The following is a 26,162-nucleotide window of genomic DNA, read 5'->3' on the forward strand; positions in this document are numbered from 1 at the left end:
CTTAAGGCCATAGTTAAGTTGAGTTCTGACATGCCTGTCAGTCTGCCTGTTCGATAGTCCATCCAACACAGATTCGGTGTGATCAAGGAAGGGATCCCAGCAAACGGGAGCATTGTAGTGAGCCCGTGATGGCTCTTCCAAGGTGGTTCTTACATTTGCTATGAGCTTTTACTTCTGGGTATTTAACTGAAGGGAATTTAACTGAAGCCTCCCAACAATTAGATGGTTTTCGTACCAGTGGATTATTTGCTGCAAGCACATTTATTCTTTGGCTACACTACGTGATATTACTTGGCCTTTTCATCCCAGTCTAGTCTAAAATATATATATGTCTTTCTATTTTGCAAAGACCACATGGGTTTGAGTGGTGGCATTTTAAGGGGACAAAGGAGCTGTGCTGCAAGGCAGCTGCAGAGAGCTTTGGGGAAGTGGGATATCCATAATAAACTACATGTCTCGACAAGCTGACACATTCCTTCCTACACAAGACGGAGGAATTTCCCAGAGTCTGAGGAACTTGGGACGGACTGCTTTGGGATATGGACTAAATCCATCTTGGTGCAGAGAGATCTCTGTGAAATACAGTGGAATAGAAAGAGGCTGCAAAATACAGTACAAGCAGAAGGTTTGCTGTAGGATACGGTCTTGCCATGGAAATGGTGCTGTGGTGCTAATTATGCAGATGTTGTAGTCAGTAACTTGGTGGCTTTGAAGTCCATGTTTTCTGTGGGGAAAAAAAATCAAGATATTCCATATGGAGCTCGCACTTCTAGGCCTGCACAGGTTTAAACAATAGTAATTTAAGTTTGTGAACTCAAAGGCTTTTGAAGACCAAAGATGTTTTGGCTTCCTAAAATGTTTAAGGTGAGTCAGGGTGTTATGAGAGCAGGTAGCATCACTCTGAAACAGTGACATGCTGAGACAGATCACTTACCACTTAAAGCTTCTATTTATACTTTGTGTGCATCCTTGTGCTTGGAATAGAGCTGTCATTTTGTATTTGCTGAACCTAGGTCAAGTAACCGTAATTTATATGTGCTCTTCGTGGCTCCCATAGAGTTCAGACTAATAGAAAAGTGTTACTCCATTTTCAACAGCAAACAGGAGCGTTCCAGAGATACACCCATATCAGACCACTGAGAGTCAAATCCTGCTCCTGCTAAAGCAGTGCAAATTTAACCATTGGACCTCAGTGAAAGTGGGATTTTGCCTGCAGACAACTAACACAGCATAATGATCTTGCACCCACTTACTGTCTTCTCATTTATTTTTCTGAATATGCATCCTTAGATATGTTTCCTTTTCTGCTGACCTGTGGCTGCCACTGTTGCGTCGTTGTGGGTATTACACAAAGCATTCCTTGCTTGTCTATCAGCCTTGGGTGTAGCGTGGGTTCTGGTGCAAGAACAACCGAGCTCAGGTTAAACAAGGTCCGGATCTAAAGGAGTGCATGCCCATATGTCTTAAGAGCCAGCTGTGCAAATTGCACTTTGTGGGTTAGAAAGATACGTTTTGGCATTGGAGTGAGAGTGAAGTACAGACTGATTGTGCACAAGTCTCAGCCAAGCTGTTAGCCTGAGGCTGGGCCGCTGAGCAGAGATGTAATAGAGAACAATTTTGCAGTTCTGCCCTTCCAGGTACTTCTGTCAAAAAGAGCAGGTTCAGAAAAATACCAGGTCCTTGCTCAGTGTTCTCCTGTAGCGCGATGAGCCCTGGTTTGTAGCAGGAGCTCTCGGGGCCCTTTCCTGTTAGCTTGGGGAATGGTACAAACAGCTGAAATAGATAATATGATAGTTCCCACTGCTTGTGGTCATCACCAGGGCAGTGAATCTAAACATTTGCCATCAGAAATGATTGAAAAATGCTGCCTCAAGCAGGATGGCTTCAGGAAAGGAGGAGACTTGAAGAGCAGTGGGCATTCAACCAAAATACTCTCGTTTTTTTTCTCTTTTATTTCTGTAATTTGCCAGAATTTTCTAATTGACAGGGTGAACTAAAATCTGCTGAATTGAGGCTGCTTGCCAGGTCATTGTACAGTACTGAAATACGCTGGAGATAGGAACTCTGTGTCGCTGTCAGGGACTGGAGTTTGTTATCGCAGGAGGTATGGCTAATATAATGGCAGCTTAGGTTTCAAGAGGATTTGAGGAAAATGTCCTTTAATTCCTGTATGTCTGGATTGTGTTTACCTTTTCATAATTAAAAATGAGAATTATAAATACCAAGAGAAGGAGGCTGCAAGCTAAGCTGACAACATTTATAGTTTCGGCTTTAAAGATTAACTACCTTCAGGAAGCAATAAAGAACAGAGCTGCCCAATCCAGCTGCAACCGCGCACGAAGGAATCTTGACATTTTAATGACAGGCTTCAGGAGCAGGCAGCGCATCTCGGGGAGGGTTTGGAAACCCGTGCTCATCTAATGCAGCCAGCATCCTCCCAGGAGCGTCCTCTCCTTGCTGCTGTCGACTGGCTGAGTGTCCCCCATAGGGATGGTGAGTAGATAACACTTTGGAAGTGGATGGGAGCCTGTTACGGAATAGATGAAGAGGAATCTTAAAACTAATTGGAGGTGCAAACAGAGGAGCCTGTACGTGCGTGCAAACTCCCTCACTTCTTACCCCTATGTTTGCTGTACTGCACTAGTTATATAGCATAAAGAAACATGCTAGATTAAGTTTAATTAGGAATGAGCTGCTTTGTCATGTAAAGCTGAAGTGCAGCACAGTCTCTTCAGCCTGGACCGCAGCCAGCACCTGCGTGAGCTCCTCGGCAGCAGGGAGAGGGCTGGGAGCAGATGCCTCTCCAGAGCAGTGAGCCTCAAGGAAGGGTTTGAATTACAAAGGAAGGGAAGGGGCTGAGCTTCCCTCTTCTCCACCTCCCTTCACAAAGGGCAATAGTCAGTTTACTTTAATAATCCCGCTATCAGCTGCAGAGGAAGTCGGGCAGCCCGGCAGTCTGAGAGCGGTTTAAGAGCCAGCTAAATAATAGAAGCCATACAGAGCCGAGCAAGGGAGGACACCGAAGGCGATGGAACTGCACTGCTCGTGGAGGAGCTGAGTTTCCTGGGATCCCAGAGCTTTTTTTCTATACTGATCTTATTTTTCTGTCCTGTGGAGCCTTGGGTAAGTGTCCAGTAGTTTTCCACTTACCTTTCTTTTCAGTAGTTCACCAGGACTTGCTGAATTAACAGGGAACTGCAATGACAAAGTATTTCCTGTGCATTCTTGAATTTGCTCTGGAAGTGGATGATCCAGATGTGAAAAGCTGGACCTTTAAAACCTTTTGAGTTCATATGTTGCTTTCTAAAAAAGGGCCAGGGAGTAGACATGGAGAAAACAGGCTTTCCAGCTCATTGTTTCAGCTGGTGGGGACTGCTGGGGCTCTAGCAGCTTGCAGCGTGTTGGATTTTCAAGTGTTGGATTGCTCTGAAGAGAGCTCCCGAGGTCTGTCAGTCAGTTCAGCGGTGCAGATGTTTGGGCTGTTTCCTGCGCATTCAGCCTGTGGGGGTTGCGGCAGCTGCGCCTCTAGCCAACCTCTGTGTTCAATCATCTGCCAAAAGAAGGAGCCTCCAGCGCTTTCTCTAGACGTTCATGGGGAGGGAAAGAGAGAAGCAGGAATCAAATGGTAACATGGTTTGCTTGAATGCTGTTTACTCTGGACCCTGAAACCCTAGCGAAAGGGATCCACGGATTTGGGAGCCCAGCACGCAGGCAGTTCACCCACGGCCACAGAGTGAAGCCTGCGGATGGGCAAGTTGTTGAACACAGAATTAATAGATTTTTCAAAGTGAATGTAAAAGTTCTGTACGACTGAAAAAAGGAATTGGCGGTGGAATAGAATAGGGTGTGTTTGCAAGCAGTCCCGGGTGTGTGTAGGCGGCTGTGTACGTGGTGCGAGTGCAGCACAGCTAACTCTAAAGGGATGTACTGAAACTTATGAAATTGGATGTCCTTTCCTGACATCCCTGCTGTGGACCTGAAAAGACTAACTCTGAAATGAGTTTTAAAGCCGTCTTTATTAGTCATCCTTTATGCAATTTGTTTCCTTTTCACGTTTCATTTTGAGTAAAAGGAGATGGGTGGGTTGCGCTTCCCTCGCCGCTCCTCCCCTATTGTTAGTCTCCCCCAGCTTCCCTTACAATCGTCCACTTCGGCTCTTTTCAGAGCCTGCAGAAAAGGTTCTTGCTGAAACAGAAAGAAAGAATTTCAAATCAAAGTCTGGCAAGCATTTGTGTCCTCATTAGGCTCCATACACAGTTCCCCCCTCCTATCTCTTTTTCCCCCAAAGTATCAGGGTGACAAGCATTGCCCACAATATTTTAAGTAGCTGCAGTATCCGTCTTGGCCTTTGGATTATTCATTATTCAATAAATGCAGCAAATAATAACTGCAGTTTGGAAATGAGGCAAGTTTATAACAATATGTACAACTAAGAGCAACTAACTGTAACTAAARCAATGAATTCTTATATTAAGACAAGCTTCATTCAAATCTGCGAGCAGGAGTCTGTGCCGATGAGCTGCGGCAGCGCTGAGCGTCGCCCCAGCCAGGGTCGGGGAACGCGGCTCGCAGCAAGGGTGTACGGAAAGGAGTGCGCAGTGCGGGGGGAGGTCACGGCTGCCTCTGTATTTGTTCTCATTTAGTTGTAGCTTGATGTAGCAAGTGGTAATGAAGAGTCATGTTAATGTTTAGAGGTAAACTGATGTGACTCTCCGTGCTTCCTTTGGATTCCCAGCCATCATTTCGGGCATTTTCCTTTGACCAGCACAGATGGAGCAGGGTTGGCCCTGGGTGTTTTTGGAGAGACCCAACCTACAGGACTGCTAGCAGGATGATGTTTGCACTGCGCTGAGCTCCAGTGCTGTGGCAGGGCTCCTGGCACCTTCCTCCTCCTCGCTACGCAGCGGTTAGCGGGAGGTGTCCCTGGAATGGCTGCAGCGCTCGGGAGAAGAGCTCTGCCATGGGGTTTGTGAAAATAACTCAGACTCCTTCGAGGCTAAACTGCCTCCTGTGGCCTCATTAGTGGCAATATTAACAGGGAGATGTGAGCGGAGTGGGTGAAAAAGCCGTTCTGTAAACAAAAGGGGACTCGGTCGGGCAGGAGGCGTCGCTGTTTTCTCCCGGYGGAGCCCGGGCTCGGGCTGCTCCCGGCACCGCCGAGCTGCGGCTCTGTGTGCGGCTCTTGTTTTATCACCGCAGCTTACGAGGCGTCTGTGGCCCTAGGGTGCGTAGCTGGGAATGAGTGGGATGAGAAAGCAGGCAGTAATGTTGTGAGCTTCCATCTGCAGAAAGTGACAGGAATAACACCTTTTCTTATTTAAAACGCTCCCTCAGCTCCGCTAGGTATTGTACAGAAATACCCCCCTTATTTGCTTCTCTTTGGCTTTCACCATTTCAGAGATCTGCAATTTGATGACAGATTTAATAATAAAAGATACAATTGTCTTTTGTATAGAGAAGAGCAATTCAAACAACTTGGAACTGTATCATGCGGRATAGGAAATGTAAGGCCACTGATTTTTTGGGGACATTGATGTCTGCTGGAATTGCACTAAATGCTGGGCCCAAGCTGCCAGATACCCCAGTCGGTGGCTTGGTAAGCATATGCAGGCTTAGTCATTTTTCACAGCTGGAAACTTGTTTCGAGAGATTTTCTCTTCCCCCAGCACTGTTTCCTCCTTTCAGCCCTTCACCTTGTAGGAATTTTCTGTCTTTCTGAACAGAGCCTTCGTCTCCTTCCCTCCCCTCTGCTGTGGCAGGATCAGCACCCATGCTGGTGCGGTACTGCCCGCGTTCAGGGTGCTGGCCCTGCTGTTCCTGGCTCGCCTGCTGCTCCTGAAGAGCAGCGCTCCGGTGCCCGGCGTGGCGCGAGCGGGACTCCAGGCCGTGGTCCCACCCGCGCCGGGTGCGTGTGGGGTACGCGCTTACGACTGCTGCTCATCTTGCCTGGAGAGCCCCTTTCACCCGTGCTCTCTTAGACAGGCTTGTAGGAGGATACCGTACCTCCGATACGCAAGGAGGTGGAGAGGTGGAGTCCTGTTCAGTGTTCGTGACTTCTGCATCAGAGAAGCAAATGGGCAAGAACGCAGGCTGTAGAGTTTATCTGGCTGTGCAGAGCCTGTTCAAGGAGCTGGTGATGGTCCCCTGCCGGGGGGTGGATGTTGTGTTCACCACATGTCCCAGGCAGGCCACTGGCTTCAGCAGTCCCGGTAGTGCTGGCTGCGCTCCGCGTTTCAGTAAGACTGTTGCGGTGGCAGGTGGCAATCTCTGCCCTGCTGCGATGGSAGGTTCTTGCACGCTCAATTTCCCAGTAAAGACCAGGATGCAGACTGGGCTGCAGCCAGTAGATTTACAGCAAAGACAAGAAAAACAAGAACTAGACCGATAAAATAATAAGAAGGCTTTAACAAAGCCTCTGAGCAGTTCGTCATATCCTGCAGCGTGATTGACTAATGYTTTGGACATGAGCGTTCTCAAAGGGGTTGTGCAGCATGGTGCCTGTGCTGGTGACATCCCGTGGGAGAGAGCGGAAATCTCCAGAGGTGAGATTCAAATCAGTCTTTCCAGTCACGGTGCTGATCTTCACAGTGCACGCCATTTCCCGGTGATCATCGTTCCCCCAGCGTTTCACCCCTTCCAGTCGTCCGGTTGCCCTGCTAGTGCCGCGCGCGCTTGGACCCCCCTTGTCCCCCTGCAGCTCCGGGAGGGCCAGCCGCCYGTGCGAGCAGGCTCTCCTCGGAGCACGCTCAGCTCTGGGGAAGGTGGGCAGTGTCCAGGGAAAAGCGATACAACAGAAGGTATGAAATACCCAGGACAGTATTCAGGGTCTGAGGAGCCTCCGCTCCCYGGTGTGGCTTGTTGTGCCGGGTGCGGTGGGTTTCAAGGCCAACCTGCGCACGGAGCTCAGGGCGTTCATTTATACAGAACATGCCGAGAGAAAGAAATGCCAGAGATGCCTGCTGTCTGGGACCAGATATACAGAACGGATAGGTACCCGTATCCACAGGGCTCCTCGTTTCCTGATGTAGAGTGCCACAGGCTTGGCCGCCCAGAGCTCCTGGGGCTGGTGCCGGTTAAACTGCAGCCTCTTTTGGGAGCCACCGGAGGGGACTGAACGGAGTGTAACGCCCCGGGCAGCCCTGCTGGGGGGCTGCTGCTCTAAAGCCTCAGCCTGCAGCTGCTAGTTCAGAGAGACCTGCTGCTCCGAGTAGACAGGAACACCTCCCGTGTGTGTGTAGGGGGGTGTGTGTACGTGTGTGCGCACGCATCTGTGCGTGTGCACGTGGAGGGAGCTGGATGCGGAGCCTGTGTCCTTGATAAATTGGGGTTAACCCCAGTCAGATGGCATCAATGGTTCAGCTTGCTTACACTTCCCTGRTGGTCCCCAGGTAGTTGTCCAGTGCGCCGGCAGCACAAGCCAGCCTTTTCCAGCATGCCCCTACAGCCAGGACAACATCAATAAAAATGAGAATTTATGAGCTCTGTCATGTACAGCAAGCAGAGCGTCTTGCAACAAATTAATCACTGATTGCAGCACAGTGCTGACTGGGAGCTTTCTGGTTCTCTCTTGGCATCATTGCCAGCTTGTTCAATAAAAAAAAGTCTGATAAAGAGACCCTTGACTCCCAGCACTCCTGTGTCCTCTGTTATCTGCTCACCAAACATGAAGGATTGCTCGCCCAAAACGTGCTTTTTACTCTCCAAGTTGCTCCTGCTTTTAGTCATCAGAATTTGACAGTGTTAACAGTTCCTTGCACTTGCCAGTTGTTTCCTACCCCGTAATTTGGGGGTCACATAATAATTTGCCTTCTAGTTTTGGCCTGTGACTYCTGGGGGCTGAAAGAACAAGCAGCGCAGGAGCTCCTCTTCGGGTTTCAGCAAGCTTCACAGGGACCAAAAGAGCTTTGACTTAAGCTCTGGTTCTTTGTTTCAACATTTACACAGCAGCAACGAAGAGCGGCTCCGCTCTACTCCCAGGCTTTAAAGCACTCCCAGGTGCTTTAAAGGGGCTATGCAATGGCAACATGAGGTTAAAACAGCTCTTGGCTCCTGCACGTGGCCTGTAAAACTGATGGCATCGTCAAGTCAGCTGATACCCCTTCCCCGAGCTCTAGATGGCATCTCCCCGGCCTTCTGTATGAAATCGCATGTGCTCGTCTGTATGTATATAAATATAGCTGTACGTATATGCATGTCTTCTAAAGTACAAAGTAGAGAGGGCATTATGTAATGGAAGTATAAAACCCTTATTAACCTGGGATATAGCTCTGACGTCTCTGTTTGCAGTATTTAGAGATCTCAAAGCATTTTTCAGAYGTTAACTCGCAGCAGCTGACATCCTCCTGGTAAATCGGCAGAAACCAGAGCGGCGCGGACGTGCTCGCTGAGCGCCCCGTCAGCGCGGGGAGAGCTGGCCCTTCCCGGCTTCCTGCCTGCAGCTCCCGAGGCTCCGGCGCTGCTTCCCCGCGCGGCCCAGGGCCTCGGCAGAGCCTGCGCCCGGCCCGGGTTCCCCCCGAGCCGCTTCCCTTTCCTACCAAGGAGACGTTTTGCCCATTGTTCTCTAATTTGAGCAGACAGGAAGAAAAAATGTTGAATTCTGTTACCTCCCCACCTCCCAACAGCTGGTGCTGGCAATTGTGGCAGATAGGTTTTCCTTGTTTTCCTAAGGAGTACTTCTGCGAGGTTATTGTTGTTGCAGTGATTTTATTTAGCCCCRACTGAGACTAGACCATTGTTTCCTATCGATTCAGTCACCTGTTGACGGCCTCTTCCTGTCCAGCGCAGAAACAGAGCGCTGGGTGGGAGGCGAAGATGGTGGCAGCAGCTCCGTTCTAACAAATGCTCATACGTTACAGCAGCCACACGAGAAACCCCCCAGCAGAAGGAGCAGCAGGGCTGGGGCCGTGCGCTCCGCAGGCAGCCAGAGCACGTGCAAAGAGGAGAGAGGAAGATCCGTTGGGGACACTCACGTATTCAGGATACTTTGCCCGTTGTTATGGCAAACCTGAATCGGCTGATCCCATCCAGGCTCATTTGCTCACAGGTGCTGTACCCTGAGATCCTCCAACTATTGTATGAGGACAAAACACACATGGCCTGTAAAACGATTATGAGCACTGCCTGGAGACCTTACGGTTCCAAGGCATTGCCTCAGAYGCTTGGCGGGTCCGTGGAATAAGCTGCCAGCAGTTCTGTTTTAGCTACAGGTTCGGTTTGATTCCTAAGGCTTGTTTCTTACTTTTTTTTCTTTCTTTTTTCTTTTTTAAGAGTGCTCCCACATCAGAACTGGGAGTTGGTCTGTCACTGCTGCCGTCTTCGGTGTTGAAAGGTGATGGGTCTCTCCATGGAATGGAGCTATTGATGCTAACGGAAATTACCCAGGCGTTTGCAAGGGGGGAGGGCACTCTGCATTTTAGATGTAACATCAACATGAAATTTCATCACCTAGGTTTCAGGAAAAATAAACTGTGGCTGGACTTAAAACATAGCGGTGAGGAGGAGTAAGGGAGAGAGCCTTTTATGAGCATTGAGAATATTTGTAGCTAAGCAACCAACATCAGCAGGAAGAATAAATCAAAAGTTTCAGGGCTCAGCCTGCCTGCCTTCAAGGGTCAGCAACTATATTTTCCCTCTGTTAACAAGATTGCCTTCCTTTGAAACATCAGCTATTAGCTACTGCTGGAGGCAGGATACCATATTAGATAGACTAGAGGCTTGTTCTGGGATACTGGGCTAGAAACATAAATGAAAGGACAAAGATAAGCATCTTGCCAAAGGCCGTGAAGTGAGTCAGGCCTCCCAATAGCTTGCGGGAAAATGCTCTTAGGAACAGCAATGTCTAACATGTACATAATGGTTTTTAAATGTTCCTGTATAAGTCCTCCTAACAACTCTTCAAGGCAGCAGCTATAGACTGTATTCCCATTTCACAGATGGCAAAGATTAAGTGTCTGGCTGACTACAATGGTTTATGGTTGAAGTTGTAAGTCTCGGTAGCTTTTGCTCATTCTATGTATTTGTACAGCTCCTATCGCTTCGGAGGGCACCGATTTCGGTTGCTGTGATTGCAACACAGCTCCAAGGCCTATCAATTAGATTGATTGGGCTTTATTTTCTAAATAGCTTTTGTGCAGTCTTCATTAGGCTGCACAAGAAAACCTACAAGCAAGATATTTTACTTTAAAATAGGTTTTATTTATAAAGAGGAAATTTCCCAGAAATGCCAATGGGAATGGTAGCAAATCAAATCCCAGCAGTAGTTTCTCAATGGAACTTTTTTTTTTAATGCCATCTTATAACCTCAGGGTTCAGTCTCTGCTTCTTTCTCCTGCTTAGTCAAGAGCTGGTTAGAAACGATCCTGGAATCTCGACCCTGCCCTGTCAGCCTGGCTGATGTGAGAGAGGGGCTTGAGGAAGCCCTCTGCGCTGCGAGAAGATCCCCTTAAAGTACGTTAGAACCAAACTCTTGGAGCCCTGGGACCCTTTTAGATACACAGCTGTAACACACCATGAATCTAGTCCTTAAATAGAGTTATTCCCTGATCAAGAACCCCAGAGACCTCTTAGCCTTCATACACGCTAAAGTTGGTGTTAATTATAAGGCTGAGTATATTAAGGCCAGATCTCATGATATTTATAAGGAACTGTATTCCTAAAAGAGATTTATTATTTTAATGAAAGGAACGAACTGTAATACAGGATAAGTCATGTGGTCTTGGACTTCCAAGAACCCTCCTAGTACCTGTCATGTTTATGGGCAATAGCGTGCTAGGACACATTCTTCAATAGCAACAGCAGCTAAAGAAACCAGAGGGTTCTGCACTGAAGAGGATGTGCTACTAGGGACAGAGTTAAGTGTGTGCTGGAGATGTGTTAGCTGTTTAAAAGACATTTAGCCTCAAATACACCTTTGCAAATAAAACATTTTTTCCCACCTGTGGAAAAATCTGTGGGGGGGGGTCTTTTTTTTTTTTTTGCTTTTGCAAGTCTTGAAATATTTAAAAAATATTTGATTCCTTACTAGTGCAATTTTAACATGTAAGGTGTAACTGCATATATGTCAAGTAATCTTTTTAAAAGGGACTGCCCGTATATTTTAGCACTTTATATGATGTTTTCTCCACTTTTACTCCTAGCAAGGTTACTGTTGCATTGAGCATTTCAGTGGAGTTAAAAAGAAAGTCTCAATTTTTCTGTATTAGTGCCCTGATTTGTATGTCAGGCCCTATTCAGAGCATCCTTTTAAAGACGATGAAAAGCATGTAACTTTTAGGAGGCAAACGGCTGGGGTTTTCTGTCTTATTTTCTGGTACAGCTGTAAGCCTGGGCAGTGGTGACTGGAGTTACTCAGCTGTGAAAAGCACTTGTGTATTTCAAAGCCGAGGGTGTTTGTGTCCATTAACACCAGTGTTCGCAGAAGCTCAACTAGGTGGGGAGTCCACTTAGCCCGAGTCCCGCCGCTGGGCTCTGACGGAAGGCCAGGGCTAGCAGGTGGAGATGAAATGGCTGTTGGGTACATTTAGCACAAACACGGTGCCACCATGACAGTGAATGAACTCATGGCCATTGCTAATGTTAACGTTCATTCATGGTGCATTTTATTTTACAAATTAGAGAAACTAACACTTGTGGGAGTAAGGCAAACACAGTTTGGAAGTGGCATCAGCTATTTTAAAAGAAAAATACGTGATGGCAGGTTTGAGGAAGACACTGTGGAAAGAAAAGGTACAGACTGGGTTGACAGAAATCCAACCTACTCGTATGGATCCAGGCTTCTCTGTTTGATGTTTTTTCTCTCTCCTGCCTTGGGACTAAAGTTGGGTGAAGTGTGATCTGCYCATACTCTCCTGCTGTGTGGGAACTGAGCTGCAGCTACTGGTTCCTATGTTGTTCCCAGTTATTTCAGACCACTAAACAGCCCCCGAGGCAATGACAGGGTTTCTGAAATGCTTCCACAAAACCAGATAAGCACAAACGGTTGAAAAACAAATACTCAAACTTTCCACAGCCCTTCCTCTCTCTGCCGTGCCTGAAAACGCGCTGGYGTGCCCCCGGGCCGAGGGGCGGGCGGGCGAGCGGGGGGCTCGAGCCGGGCACCCACGGTGCAGTCGTTTTAGCTTTCTCACCACATTTTACACTTTTTTTCTTTGTCCACTAGACAGTATTTTTTAGTTAGTCCGCTTCCCTCCGTTTTGTTTATGCAGCCAGTTTGTCCGTGTGTTGCTGGAGGGAGAGCGGGATGGACGTGAACCAAGCCAGGCGCTGCCAGAACTCAAACTCCTCTGTCTCGTTATTTTTAAGTTGAGGAGTTTTCATATTGACAGTGCCCCCATGGTAACTAATGTTGTTTATTAATTAATTCTTTGAATTACAGCCTCGCATAGCAATCCCAGCCTGTTGTTGCTAAGTGCTGAGCAGATTCAGACCAAAAAGACAGCTGTTTGTATGTGAAAGTCTCAAGAGTTTGAAGGCAATAGAAAAATGCAAAATGGTGAGGGATTTTGGGTCATTTCACCTAAAAGTAACATCACTTTATGCAAACGTGCTGAGCTAGACGCAGCTTTCCTGCGAGCCCCGCGGGGGGGTGGCGGGTGCCGCGAGGCTGCGGACGTCCCCCGCTGCAGGAAGGTGCTCGAGGTGCGCGCTCGCAACTTGCGTTTTGCTCGGAGAGCTAAAAGGGAGGGAGCCGTGCCCTTTGCCGGGGCAGCTGGGCCGGGAGCTGCGTGCCGGGCGCCCGGCGGTGCGGGGGGAGCCACCGTGCCCGCTCGCGCCCGGCCCGCGCCGGGGRCACCCAGCACCTGCGCTGGGGGAGTCCTGCGGCTCCCCCTGGGCGGGGACCCCACAAGGGGAGTCGTGGCACGTTGCTTTTGGTGAACACGAGGTGGAATTGTCGTTCAGTGCTTCTTTTGGGGTATTTTCTTTATCTCCTTCTGTGTCATATAAATCCTTCCTTTTCGTATGCTGCTTTTTCTTTCAAAAATCGTAGCCTCTTTAGTTTAATTTTTACATCTAATGAAACAGCCTTGTAATTAAATCTAGTTTACCAAATCCCTGGACAGGGTATCTCGTGACAAAAAGCAGTCTGATTTTATTATTATTATTAATGCAAAGTAATGAAATGTTTGAATCTTTATCAAGTGTAATGCGTGAGGTCAATCATTTAAGATGAAAGGAAATGCAAGCTCCGTCATTTATGCTGAACAGATTTGGTTAGTGTCCTGTTACGTTCTTTACTGTCTATTTAGATCTTGAGACTATACTGTCCTGGCCTAGAACATACAATACATGTAACTGTACATATGTTTGTATGAGCTTCTATATGTTAGCACAGTATGTTTGAATCTGTTTGATTTTCTAGCTCACTGGACACATGGTTAATAGTAAACTAAATATCGGGAAAGATAAAGGAGAATAATAGATTTTCAGGGCTGTGTGTGTGATGTCTAGCTTAACAAACCAATCAAGCACCTAAGAAAAGCAGGCTAAGCCTTAAAAACATCTGTAACTTGCTGAAAAGTCCTCACTGAGAAATACTTTTGCTCCTTCAATTTGTGCCACGAAAAATAACAACTCAGATAACTGTGAATCAGTCAGTCCTACGTTTCCTTCTGAATTAGACTAGCTATCAGTTCAGCCACCCTCCTTTTTCATCTCCTGCTCTGAGCTATTTGTGTTAATTATTTCCAGGCCTCAGCTGAAGGTTGAGGAAGCAATTTGGGCAGATGTTGGCCACCTGGGCTCTAGGAACAAGCTTTCCCAAAGCCTGGACAAGTTCAGCTTCCAGAACCATGGTTTAGACATCTGGAACCATTGTCAGAACTAGGTCAGCTGGACATCAAAATCTGTGTTGGGTGGATATCCTGTTCTGGGGTATTTGAGACTGGGCAAGTGTAYGGCAACTGTGACTGTCAGCGTATAGAAAGATGACTGTGTAAGATGGGGCTCTCCTGTTGCTGTCAGTACTGCACCGATTAAGTTGGCAACAGCAAAAATCCTTTGGGAAACTAGAAACCAGCGTAAAGGTTAAAAGCAGTCGTTGTTTGTATTTAGAGGCTTTACATATGAAATTGCAGCTCTCCGGCAAAGGACATCTGCAGCAGATGCAGATAGCCGGGGAACGTATCTCATGCCTCRCTAAGCAGCAGTGTGTGGGACGGGAAGCGTAACCTGCAGAGCTGACAGCACTGGCTGGATGCCTCCGCTGTGCGCGCTGGAGCTCGGGGAGAAGTAGGAGATGAGCAGTACTGAGACGGGGCGTGGGATAAGTTACTCAGGAGAAGGACTCTGGAGTCAGGGGTCCAGTTCATGGCTGGATGTGTACTGGACGTGAAGCTGCAGCAGAGTGCGTGTCCCCAGCACCCCTGCACACCCCCGCGCTCTTCCTGGAGGGGCAGGCAGGATGCGACCACGCAGGCTTCCCGCAGGGCTGCCTGGCTCCCCCACATTAGCTGGACAGTAACGTCTCCTGCCAGCAGCTGCTCCTCAGGAAAACACGGTGCCTCTTAGTGTCCTCTCCTGTCTTCAGTAGCTAGCTGCAAGGAGGCCTGCCACAGCGGGGGAGAGAAAGTACAGGTGTGTTTGGGGCGGCTCTGAGGCAGTGCAAGAGTAAGTTCAGCTGGAGGGAGGAAGGTTTGGACTTGTTAGTCTGCATGTGGCCAGCTAAAATGTTCCCTTCTTCTGATCATCCTTCATCCTATCTTTGATCTGGGCTGTACTTTTCCCTGGAAGTCTTCCAGCATTCTTGGTGTAACTATGAAGCTCCTTTTTTTTATTTCCTTATGCAGGCCACATCCCTCAAATTAAGAAGGATGCTGTGATGATGAGGTGGGACTGCTGTGTATAAATTCATTGTTGGATAAACATGTTTGACTTCTTCAAATGTTCTTGATCTCTTTATTCCTAGAACAAACACAGAACAGGCAACAACAGCACAAACTCCCACGTTTCATCCTAATAGTCTGGCGTAGTGCAACATGGAGCAATCTTCCCTGTAAGGGATTCAAGCTCTGTGTTGTGAGTCCAGACAGTCTTTGTCCAATAAATTGAGAACTTTTGGCAACTGTCATTTCCAGGCTGACGTGCCAGACAGATTGACACTCCAGAAGCATACTAGGAAGCAAAGATTGGGTTGGGAAGTATACCAGCAGCCAAAATGCATTTGTACTGCTTATGAGCCATAGTTTGGCCATCTCCGGCATAGACAGCACAGTGATGGAGAGAACCTCGAGGAGCTAGCTAGATAACGACGTTGCTTTTTGAAGGATAACAAAAAATGTGTTGCACCCTGCCCTGGCTTAGGAGGCTCTGAAGCAAAAGAGGAAAGGCTCCTTTCTCTAGAGGTGAACAGTCACTTCTCTTTCCTTCAGCAGTAGAAGCCTGACACTAGATAAGTAGCTGTGAGATGATTCATAAAAAACTAATTTATAATTTGCCAGAATATAATCCTGTTTGATCAGTGTTATTCAGTTCCTCTTTCTTTTAAAATTCAGTGCACTTAACTGTTCTAGGAGGGTTTATGAATGTTTAAAAATTGCTTTGTGGTCCCTAAAGTAATTTGACAAGTCTGACAGCTATTGATTAAAAACCTGAAATTATTCAGACTGTAGGATGACTTGGGGGATTAGATAGAAAGTTTTTTCAAATGTGAAAAGAAATAAGATGTTGGAAAGTAAATATGTTCCTGAATATTTTTGAAAAATCCATTACAACTGTGAAATTAAATTGAAATGAGATACTTTGTGTGGAGATGAAGGAACTAAATGCTGGCTTTACTACTTAGGCGTGGGGTGGAACTCACCATACCAGGTCCAGCAGACGTTTCCCTAGAAAGTATTGATGACTTGACGCTGGCGTAGGTCCCGCTGCGGGGAGCCCTTGGGAGAACCTGTTTGTGTAGCTCRTGCACCTGCCAGGTATTGGCCAGGGACCAGGCAGCTCCTTCCATCCAGCCGTTCTGCATCGTGAAGCTAGATACAGAGCCAGATCAATTGACAGCTTAGGGGCTGATAGGCAGGTGTCTGTTTCCGTCCAATATGTACGTTCCTGCCTGGCTCTCTAGGAGCAGGCTGGAGCTAATCCAGCCCCGGACTCGGTTACCGCAGCCTCCAGGACTGTCCTAATTTGCACTCCTTATGCAAGGGCTGCTGTGGTAGTTGGGAACAGCTGTTGTGTTGGATACCTCTGTCTCTGCTTGTCCTTCTTCACCAGAGCTCCAGGAAGGGTATCCAAGGACTGGCTATGCCATCTCTGTACGTGCCAAACAGAATCTCCTAGGAGATCATTAGACCAGCTGGGCCATTTTCCAAATGACCAGAAGGGACTGCTTTGTTCAGCAGGCCCAGACCTGTTCTGTTACTGACAACCATATTTTAGAATATTCTTCATAAACATACATTTTCCATCCTAATATCATTGAGGCTTTCTACCCCATTCTCCCTCCTTCTGGAAGGCTGCTCTCAAATTTCACTYCTCTCCTGGTTAAAAGCCCTCCTCTAATTTTGAAGTCTGAATCTATTCACAGCCAGTTTTTACCCATTTGCTTTACCAGTGCTGCCCTGTAGCTTGAATAGCTCTCCTCTTTCGCACATATTTACTCTGGGGTGTGTATAGACCTTCTCCCCCTCAGTCTTTTCTTGTAGGCTTATCAAGCTGTGAGTGCCAAAGTGCTCTAGCATAAAGCTGAATTTGGCCCAGCAGGTGACACCCCCCGAGCTGAGACTCAGGCCAGTCAAGGCAGGCAGAGGTGGGCACTTTCCCAGCCTGGCTCCTGAGCGCAGYGCTCCATCCCAATCAAAACTCAGTCTGCCACTCTGCGTGGGTGCCTCCAGGACTCGAGAAGTAACTACCCAGCCTGCCAGGAGCTCGCTGGGGACAAGGGCAAAGCCAAGGTAGCAGCTGGGTCTGTGGAGTAGAAACAAGTTCATTTGCTGCATGTGTTGTGGGAGAGCCCTCCTGCCCCAAACCCTGGGGGAAACACGCTGCTAGGCACACAACCCCTCCAGCTCAGACAGTCTCTAGATGTAGCAGCTGTGGCCATCTCCTCTGTACCTGAGAAACATGTCTGGGAGGAGACTGGCTGCTTGGTATCCGGGCTGTTGTCAGGGAAAATGCATCTGCCCAGGAGGAAGGGATCAAAATATGAGAGTCTGTAGGCTGGTCCAAGACATCTGGTCAGCTTTGCAGGGGTGCGTCTGGCAACCCAGAAAGTCCACAAAGACCTGATTCTGCTTTTGCTGGCATTATCATTGCTGGTATTTAATTAGATAATTGTTTGCTGTTGGTATTGTTTAAATTTTGGAGGGATTCTGTCCACACAGATAATGAAGTGTTTATAATCATGATTCAGTTCCCTGGACTGGATAGTACATTCGTGAATGAAAATTGTCTTTATCGCCACTGGCATGATTGCTGTAAATAACAAATATCATGATGTTACGTGCTCTATTGGATGTTCACAGCAGTCTAACATATGTATCCATTGATGTCTCCTCAGAGTATTTCGGCAAGGTCAGTAAGTAGTCTATGATGAAGGAACTGAGACATAAGGATATGAAGTGAAGCAGACTAAAGATAAGAACCCATGCCTTCAGCATCGTATTTCTAACCTTTTGTGGTCAGGATTATCTATGAGGAACTGGAACCTTCTGTTAGAATTCTTTGGTGGCTTCAGAGCTAAGAAAAAGATTTTGCATGTTTCCTAGAATACTTTGCTTCAGGTAAATAATGTTAACGTTTAGCAAAGTCAATAATAACCTGCTGACGTGCCTTGGCATTTCTGTGCTTTTCAGAAATTCTTCTGTTCTTGTAAAATGGGAAATGTGTGAAGTTGTGCTTGTGCAATGAGTATGTGGTTCTCAGAAGTTAATATATGCTATTTGTTGTGGTAATGAAGCAGGGTGGCCGGATTTATCCAAGCCTAACTGTGATAGGACTCGTCTTTGGAGATACTAAGGTTGTGATATACATCCATTGAAATTACCAGCAGCATTTTTATCACAGAAGTGGGATCTGGCCCTAAATTTCCATGTTGCTGGTCTGTGAAAAAAGATTAGAGAGGCATGAAAGAAATAAAGAGCTGCCTATGTGGTCACCGCCTGGCTGCCATCTTCAGCTCCAGCTCACCTGTGTTCTTGGAAGGTTATAGCAAAGCAATTGGAAACGCCTTTGGCCATAATGTGGAGACATTAGACATCACACTGTGCTTCATTGCTCGCTTACCCCATTTGGGTATGACACTGCCCTTGCTCATCTCCAGTAATTCTCTGTTTCACTGGGATCAGCGTAAACCTTGTGTCAAAAACCTTAGCTAGGGGAGTCCTCAAGATACTACACGGAGTCGCTGGACTGTGCATGGTATTTTAAACCCTTGTGCTACTTGTGGCCCTCAGTTACATTTCAGTGACAACATTAAGCTTTAAAAAGATGAGTGAAAAGAAAGGAGACCTTCAAATCTAGTTACTGCCAGAAAATACCAGGCACCAGGTAGTTGTCATTCTGTAGCAGACGGGGATTATGCATAAAAGCTGTATTTCCAAAGCGAAGGAGAGTAATAAAGCTGACCCTAGGCGCACTTTGAACTTAGCTACCTCTGATTAATTAAATTTTTCTTTCCCTGAGCCTGATTTAGTGCTTATGTTCAGAATGAAGGATTTAAGTTAAGAAACTGTGGAGAAATTAAGGACAGTTCTCATCCCCTCTTTTCTTCATCTTATCCCCTTCACTATCACGTGCACACACACATGTATAATCTAGGGCTTGATGCGGCTGCTGAAAAATCAGTCTCCAAAGGGATTCCTGTCCCAGAATTCCTGCCATTCCCCCTGCAATTGCACCGCTTCCCCTGTCAGCAGGATTTTCCTTCCTGCCGAGCTTGTAATGACAGTGGGGTATGGCAAACACTTTGCTAATACTGGCCATAGGTCTCGGGGCAGAGTGGGAGGTATGATAGTGATTCTGCATTTGCATGGAAGGAAGAAAGGCTTCCGTGCAGCTGGGGAGTATCTTTAATTAATTAAAGTGACAGAGCTTTCTGGGATCTTTAAAGCCAGACGGTGTCAGGGCTGAGGCACAGCACTGCTGTACGGGGGTCTGAGTCTGGAGAGCTTCCTTCTGCTCCGATGGCAGAAGCTGCGAATGAAGATGAGACCTCGACCAGCTCTGCAGCTCCTCAGGCTGCAGGATTGCAGAACAGCCCCAAAACTTCGCTGCCCTCCCTGGTTAAGAGCTGTAATGACTACGGTATGAGTTCAGAAACGTGCAGGTATTTGCAGCCTTCTTTATGGGTAAGGAAATGTTGAATAAAACACAAAAAAATAGTGCAGGAACAAAGACGACACTGGATTTAGATTTCTTTTTTGCCCATGCAATGTTTTGTCTAGTCCAGAAGACAGCATGGTCCTCAGCAGAAGTGTCTGGTTGGGCAACACGGCACATCGCAGCACCAGGGCCCCGTAGCACAGCAGAACCCCCCGACGGACGGAGCCCTGCGCTGGGAGTGGAGGCCTCGGGCTGCGCCGCTGCGTCTGTCACGGGCTGAATTGCAGCCTCGGAAACGCCTGTCCGCGCCCGGGAGCCGTGATTACACTGACTGAGCTAAAAGCCTGTTTCTGGGCACTGAGCTGCGTCTCACAGCTAACGCCTTCAAATGAAAAACGACAGCCGCTGCGTGGACACGGCGTCGCGCAGGCTGTGCGATAGCTTTGTAACTTCTCGCTGTCCTTTGCAATGCTGTCTGTACTCTGCAACGAACAGCACAGGAGTATAAATCCCATCGCTGAGGCGGACAGACCCTGGCTTTGAAAAATCTGTGTTATGATATGATTAGCGACAAGGAGAAATGCAAATTAAGAGGCAGAATGGTTCGATTTCTCTCTTTCCTCTGCTTCTTTGGGATTTGGTGACCATGGTAGGATTGTTTTGTTTTACAAGGAGTTTTGTAAAACGTAGTTGGGAATATGTTTGCTGCTACCAACCAATTGACGTGCTCGTGTCCTGGAAAGTCATTCAACCACTACTTCCCTAATTGGATCGTTGCAGTGGCGTGTTCCTGTGCAGTACTCRTGCCGTATCCCAATAAATGCCCAAGGATTGGGAGGGCTGGGAGTTTTACATCTGTAGTCAGATCTAAAAAAACTTGTCAGAAATGATTCTGCTGATCCCTTAATTAGAATTCTTTTAACCCACTTTTTGGAGGAGAAACAATTGTTGTGGAATAATGAGCGAGTAGGATTTGACTGAGGCATGTACAATAATCTGCCCTGGATCTGCTCTGCTCTATGGTACTGAATTAACTTATTTCTCTACATTTGTTCATATGCAAACCATAAATAACTTAGCATTTTGTCTCTCGCTCTGTGAATGTGAGATGCATGCTTGCTGATTTCAGATCAGCTGCAACAGTGATATTTATTACTCTGATGTTGGGGAATGATTGCTGCATATTTAATACCACCATAAATAAAGTCCTGTAGCCGTGGTCGCGCCAGCGGGACAGGCATGTGGCTCTTTCCTAACATGTCTGATCTGCAGAACTCAAAAGCTTTTGCGTGATGGAAGCAGAGGCTTTGCTTGCCCACGCCGAGCGAGGCAATGAGCGGCGGCTGCGTTGAGCAGTGAGCCCCGGCCGGCCGGCGAGCCCCGGCGGCCTCCCACCCCGCGCTCGCTGGCTCCCCCTGCTCGAGCRAAATACAAAAGGTTGGCAGAAATACTCAGAGACGTGTACCGTGTGACACAGCAAATACCAGAAGTAAAACAAACCTCTGGAAAATAAAGTGGCTAGACGATAAGGCCAATATTTAACTTACCTTTTAAAAACAATATTCCTTTTTTTATTTTTTCTTACTAATGCCTTTACTAATTGTCTGCAAATATTTTATAATAATGGCAAGAGGGGCTAGAGCTTTTGACATTCTTACAATGGGCGGTGAACATCTCCTCTGATTTTAGTAGTTTTATTTCAAAGCGTGAAGAAAACACTACAGAGCAGGTGAGTATCTCGCTGTGCCTATTATTTATAAYTAAATTTTCTGCAAAGTGTGGTGCAAGTATGGCAGCATTCTGCAGTAATGGGTGCAAGCGTTCCCCCCCGCAGTAGTAGTTCTGCAGCGTTGTGGTCTGTTCTCTTCTGTGCGTGTACACATGATTTTGGTCTGGCGCCTTGCTGAACGCTGGCTTGTCACCCAGTCCCATTTTCCGTCTTCTCTTCTCAAATTCACTAGCATGGAGAGAGATTCTTGCAAATTTTACTGCAGGCACTTGCCAGAGCAAAGGGAGCAAGGCACCRCTTGGCAGTACTGAAAAGCAAGGGGAAAAAGAGCGAGCTTTGTCCATGAGCCATCTGTGCGCCAAGATACTCCCACTAGGTCACATTCTTGGTGTCTCAGCCTTGGCAGGTTCCACCTCTTTTTAATGGAGTCCAGTGTTCCCAGTGTTTCCAGACTTGTTTCAGCGTTTGCAGCAAGCTGGGATGTCCTCCGAGAAGCAGTTTGCCTGGATCCKATTTGGAGCAGTCGGTGTCATCGTGTTGCAACGAGGGGAGCCTCGGCCAGGCAGACCGACGGCGGGCGTTTGGAGGAGCGGGCTTGGCCCCCGCTCGTGGTCCCTGCAACGGTTCCCAGCGGTGCCTCGGGGCGCATCGGACACGCGCTTCTCGAGAGTCCCTAGCTGGCCCCCCGGCCGCACTCYGGTTTGCCCCGCGGACGGCCTCGGAGCCTGAGGCCTCTGGGAGGGAACGGAGCTGGCGGGCGAGCCCCGGGGGTGGGCGTCGCGTCGCGCCCGTGGCTGCCCGCCCGCCCCGGGGTGCAGGCAGCGTCTCCGGCCCCGGCCCCAGCGCCTGCGCGCAGGAGGAAGGCGCCCGTGCCTGGCCCCGACGGGTGTCCCCGCCAGCCCCAGCGAGACTGGGCAGCGTAGAACAGATGCGTATCAGAAACGGCTCAACCCTCTTCCTTTACTGGAGCGCGGCCATTTCACTCGGTTAGCATCCTGAAAGCAGAGTTAATAACTATTTTTATCTCTATTCTCTCATTTCTCACGTACATATAAAGTCTCTGTTGATGTTTAGCGTGACAAGCCAGGCTGCAGCTATGATGCCAAAAATCTCAAAACTGTCATGGAGCGGGGAAAGGATAAAGGAAAAAAAGCAACTTAGATAAAAGAGCTATAGAGTCAGAAATGCTGTATGTGGCACACTTCCCAATCCTCGGGGAGAATTATTAATTTACATCGTGGAAGTCTTTATGGTGCGCAATTCAGCTGGCTTTCTGGCTCCCCTTGGGATCTCACTGGTTTTCAGAAGAAGCAGCTTACACAATTCTTCAGTCAAAGGCGTTTAAAAGCATTTTTTGTTTCTTAAAGTATAAGAGATGGTATAAGGGAAGCCACATGTCAAAGGCAGGCCGAGATGGTTTAGCCAATTCCCATCAGAGCACTTTGCGCTCCTGCGCAGAGCCTTGTTTGACAGCCCCGAAGGGCTTTATAAAAATTAATGCCTGTGACAGCCCACTGGTGAGACCGGGCAGCGTAGCTAGATCCACCATCCTGCCGGGAAACTGMGGCACGTAACAACTCTGTGGCAGTGCCAGGCACAGCAAGTTCAAAAACTGAGCTTGGAAGCGCTCGCTCCGGGCTTCCTCTGAACTTGGCTCCTGAAGCTCAGAATTTTTTTTTTTGATAACTTTCCCCCCCCCCCCCCCCCCAAACCCTCACCCCACATATAACACAGAACTAGTTAGGCTCCTGAGTCTGAATTTTTTTAGTCATATCAGAGGGTCGGGGGGATTTGCGAGACCCTTGCAGGGCGCTGCCCGCGGCCTGGCCGACGCGGGAAGGCACCCGTCCCCAACAGCAACCCTCCGGTACCGCCGGCCGGGGTGCTGCCGCCTGTGAACTCTGCTGCCCTGTTCGCCCAGGCCTGAATCCTGCTGTCAGGAGACCTTGTCGTGGACTCCTGCAGCTTAACCGATGCGGAGATCGTGCCGGCGTTCGGGGGGGCTGGCGCCGGCAGAACGGAGTCGCGCTCAGACGTTGCTCATCGACTAATGGAGAGTTTTGTCTTTATTTGGCTTGTTCCAAACAAAGCTGTTCAGACTTGGATCTAACATTAAGTCCTTTTCTCCTCTTTGTAAGCATGCTTGGTGCTTTCTGTCTGAGCAGGAATATGACACGAGTTAGGCACTGTCTGATTAATAATGTCCCAGATGTGCACTTGGAGCTAGGATTTGGGTTTCCTCCCCGAGTTTCCTTCCAGTTCTGTTTTCCGTTCGACAAGACAATTACATTGTTCATTATTAAAATAAAAACAGACGGGGAGTAAAATGACTCATCTTTTCAAGCAGTTTTGCTCAAGAGTATCATTAATTAAATACCAGCAGGAATGTGTACGCGTATGGAAACGGGCTTCATCCAAGAGACGAGACTGCTCAAAGGCGGCCTCCCTTTTCCTCGGGGAGGGCTCGGATGCCGCCCTGCGCTCGGTGAGCAGCGTTTCCGACCGAGAGCAAAGGATGCGCATTTGCCTGGGCACTGCCATCCCGCCGGGTCAGCTGAGTCCCGGCTGGCGGACGCAGGAGCAGCGTCAGGCTTGAACCTGGCGCTGGCCTCGGCCCTCCCTCCTCGAGGGGAGCCCGTCGTCGCAGCTCGGCGGTGAGACGTGGCGGGGGGCTCGTGCTGCTGCCAGCCCCTACCAGAAACTGTCCCTTGCCCAGGGATCAGGGTAACACTTTCCACCAGCTCTAATCTCGTTTAAAAAAAAAACAAAACAAAACCCAAATTACGTTGTTATCCAGTCATTTGTAAACACGGGTGCGTGCGCCGTGGGCGCGTCGGAGAGGAGGTGCCGGCAGCGCCTCCGCCGTTCTCTGCGCCGCGTGGCAGCTGCTCGGCACCTGGCTTCTGCAGAAGGGAAGCCGGCCCTGCGGCGGGGGGGATTTGTTTCTGCGATCTTTGCGTTGCCCCCAGTAATGGGCCAACCAGCTCCGCATCAGCTGTGCAGTCCTCAGGTGGCCCAAGCAAATAAATCATTGAATGTTTTTCTCCCTGGCAATTGTTTTAATTTCTGTGAAGCCTCTATCAATACTGCCCCTGTCCYGGCCCTTCGATAGCGAGCGCGCCCAGGGCTTTGAATTGTTGGCCTTGCGCTCTGGGAACGCAATATCACCGGAGGTTATGGAGTGACTTAGTCACCGACCGTACTCGGTTACTCGTAAACAGCCAGAGTCCTTTCGGGTAATCCCTGTTGACAGGCTGATGGTTTCCTAATGGAAAGGGTGCGCTGACACTGTGGGCAAGCGTGCAGCCTTCCAGCCGGGGCCCGGGGTRGGTCACGCTCCACGTGATCACCTCCAGCAAGCCTGGTCCTCTGCGTGCGTCTGGGTTTCTGCAGCTAGCAGCAATTGCGCTAGTCTAGGAGGTGAAGTCAGAGAGCTGCGCGTACAGCACAGACGGAGAGAAGTAATACACAGGGGCCACTGCTAGGAGACGGAGCTTTTCACCCCGAGGCCGCTGGTGTGGAGCCAGCAGGGACTGCGAGTGAGCGCTGGCTGCTTTGGGGAGCCTCCCCCTGCAAGCCTCTGCCGCCGCGGCCGGCCCGCGCGGGTGCCAGCGGCAGGCGCTCCGGCTGGCTGCGCAGGGAAGGCTGCGCGGCTCTTGCTGGAAAGGGCTGCCCCTTTTCCGGACACCAGCTGGGGAACTTCAGCTGAATCACTCGTGTCTGGCAGCGCCTGCTTGTCACCTGGATGAGTCCTGCCCTGCCTCGTGTCCCGTAATGGACAGCCAGGGGGCTGGGACTTAATCCTCCAGCTGCGGGAAGGAGACATCAGTGCAATCTCTGGGCAAACAGCACGTACTTTCTGAACTGCTTCGGTTGTTTTATGAAGTCAGCTCGGCTTTTTGCGCCGCTCGTGCAGGACAGGTGCCTGCAGTGGTTTGCAGCTCTTGTTTGCGATGGCGAGTGAAAAGCAGCTATGACTGGTTGGGCCGGGCTGGACTTTGCCACACGCATTGTTTACAGTGCAATTGCTCATTTGGGAGCCAACCTGCTGCTTTCGGTTTTCATCCCCTGAAATGGTATATAAAGACATTCGGTCTCTCGCTTGCAAGGCTGGCAGGGAGAAGAGGCGGCTCAGCCGGCCAGCTGGCTCCTGCTGCCGCGGGGAGGTGAGTCACGCTCGGCGGCTGGGAGGCGCTTGGCACTGCCCGCTCGTGCCCACCCAGGGTCACGGCCCGCTATCTCCTCCCCGGCTTCCTTGCTCCTTGCGCCGGCCGCTGCCGCCGAGAGCCGGGGGCAGGCTGCAGCGCCCGGAGGGATGCTGCGGGGCTCCCTCCTCTCGGGGGCCCTGGGTTTCCAGTGGCACGTTTTTCTTTTAAACCTTCGCTCTGTGTTGCCCCCGATCGAGTCTTGGACAAGAAGAGAGGTGCATGAAACGAGGAGTACACGTGAACGGGAAGCACCTGGGACGGGGGCCACGAACAGGGCAAAGTAAGGGCAGCTGATATTGGGAAGGAATTTGCCAAGCTAGACCCAGAGTCCAGCGCATGCTTTGTGCCGTTTTGTCTTAACCCTGCCCTAGCGTTACTCAGATCGACTTAGTCGTCAGTTCTGGAAAACTTCTCGGATTCGTCCTCTGCAGTGCCCTGCCTGGCGGGGGGCCGGGTGGTCGGCGGGTGCTGCCAGCATGGGCCGCTGTCTGCAGCTCGCTCCCCGGGCCGCTGCGGCCGTGCCGGCTGCCTCTCCYGCGCTCCCCGCTCCGCTCCGGGCAGCTCAGCACCGCGGGCCAGCGTGGCAGCGCTCCGTGAAGTAGGCTGGTTTTTATAGTCATTTAAACCTACAAATCTGTCAGCTGCCTCCCCGAGTGGAATAGATTCTGATTTACCACTTGATTATACTGAGTAAATCACTCTGCTAACAGCCAACCGATCGGAGTCCGGCACCTTTGCAACTCCGAGCGGCTGAACATCCCAGCTCGCTGGAGACGGTGGGCTGGCAGGGAGCGGCGAGGCCGCGGCCCGTAGTGCTCCCTGCCCCGTCTTTGTCTCGTCTGACTTCTCTTCGCAGAAGGCACAGCGCGCTTTGGCAGCCATCAGCTACGTGTGCACATGGACACGCATCCCTCCGAAACGGGGCCTGGTTTTAGCTGTGATGCAAGGCAGCCTCATGAGTTCAGGAGAAG

The 26,162-nt window shown here is 49.3% G+C and overlaps 1 protein-coding gene across 1 annotated transcript in view; it reads left to right on the forward strand.

Moving 5' to 3' along the window:
• The window catches only part of DAB2IP (DAB2 interacting protein), a 182,298-nt gene that overhangs the window by 86,410 nt on the left and 69,726 nt on the right, over positions 1 to 26,162 (forward strand). The window lies entirely within an intron of this gene.

This window comes from Apteryx rowi, unplaced genomic scaffold, assembly GCF_003343035.1.
Source record: "Apteryx rowi isolate R43461 unplaced genomic scaffold, aptRow1 scaffold_19, whole genome shotgun sequence".
Classification (NCBI taxonomy): Eukaryota; Metazoa; Chordata; class Aves; order Apterygiformes; family Apterygidae; genus Apteryx; species Apteryx rowi.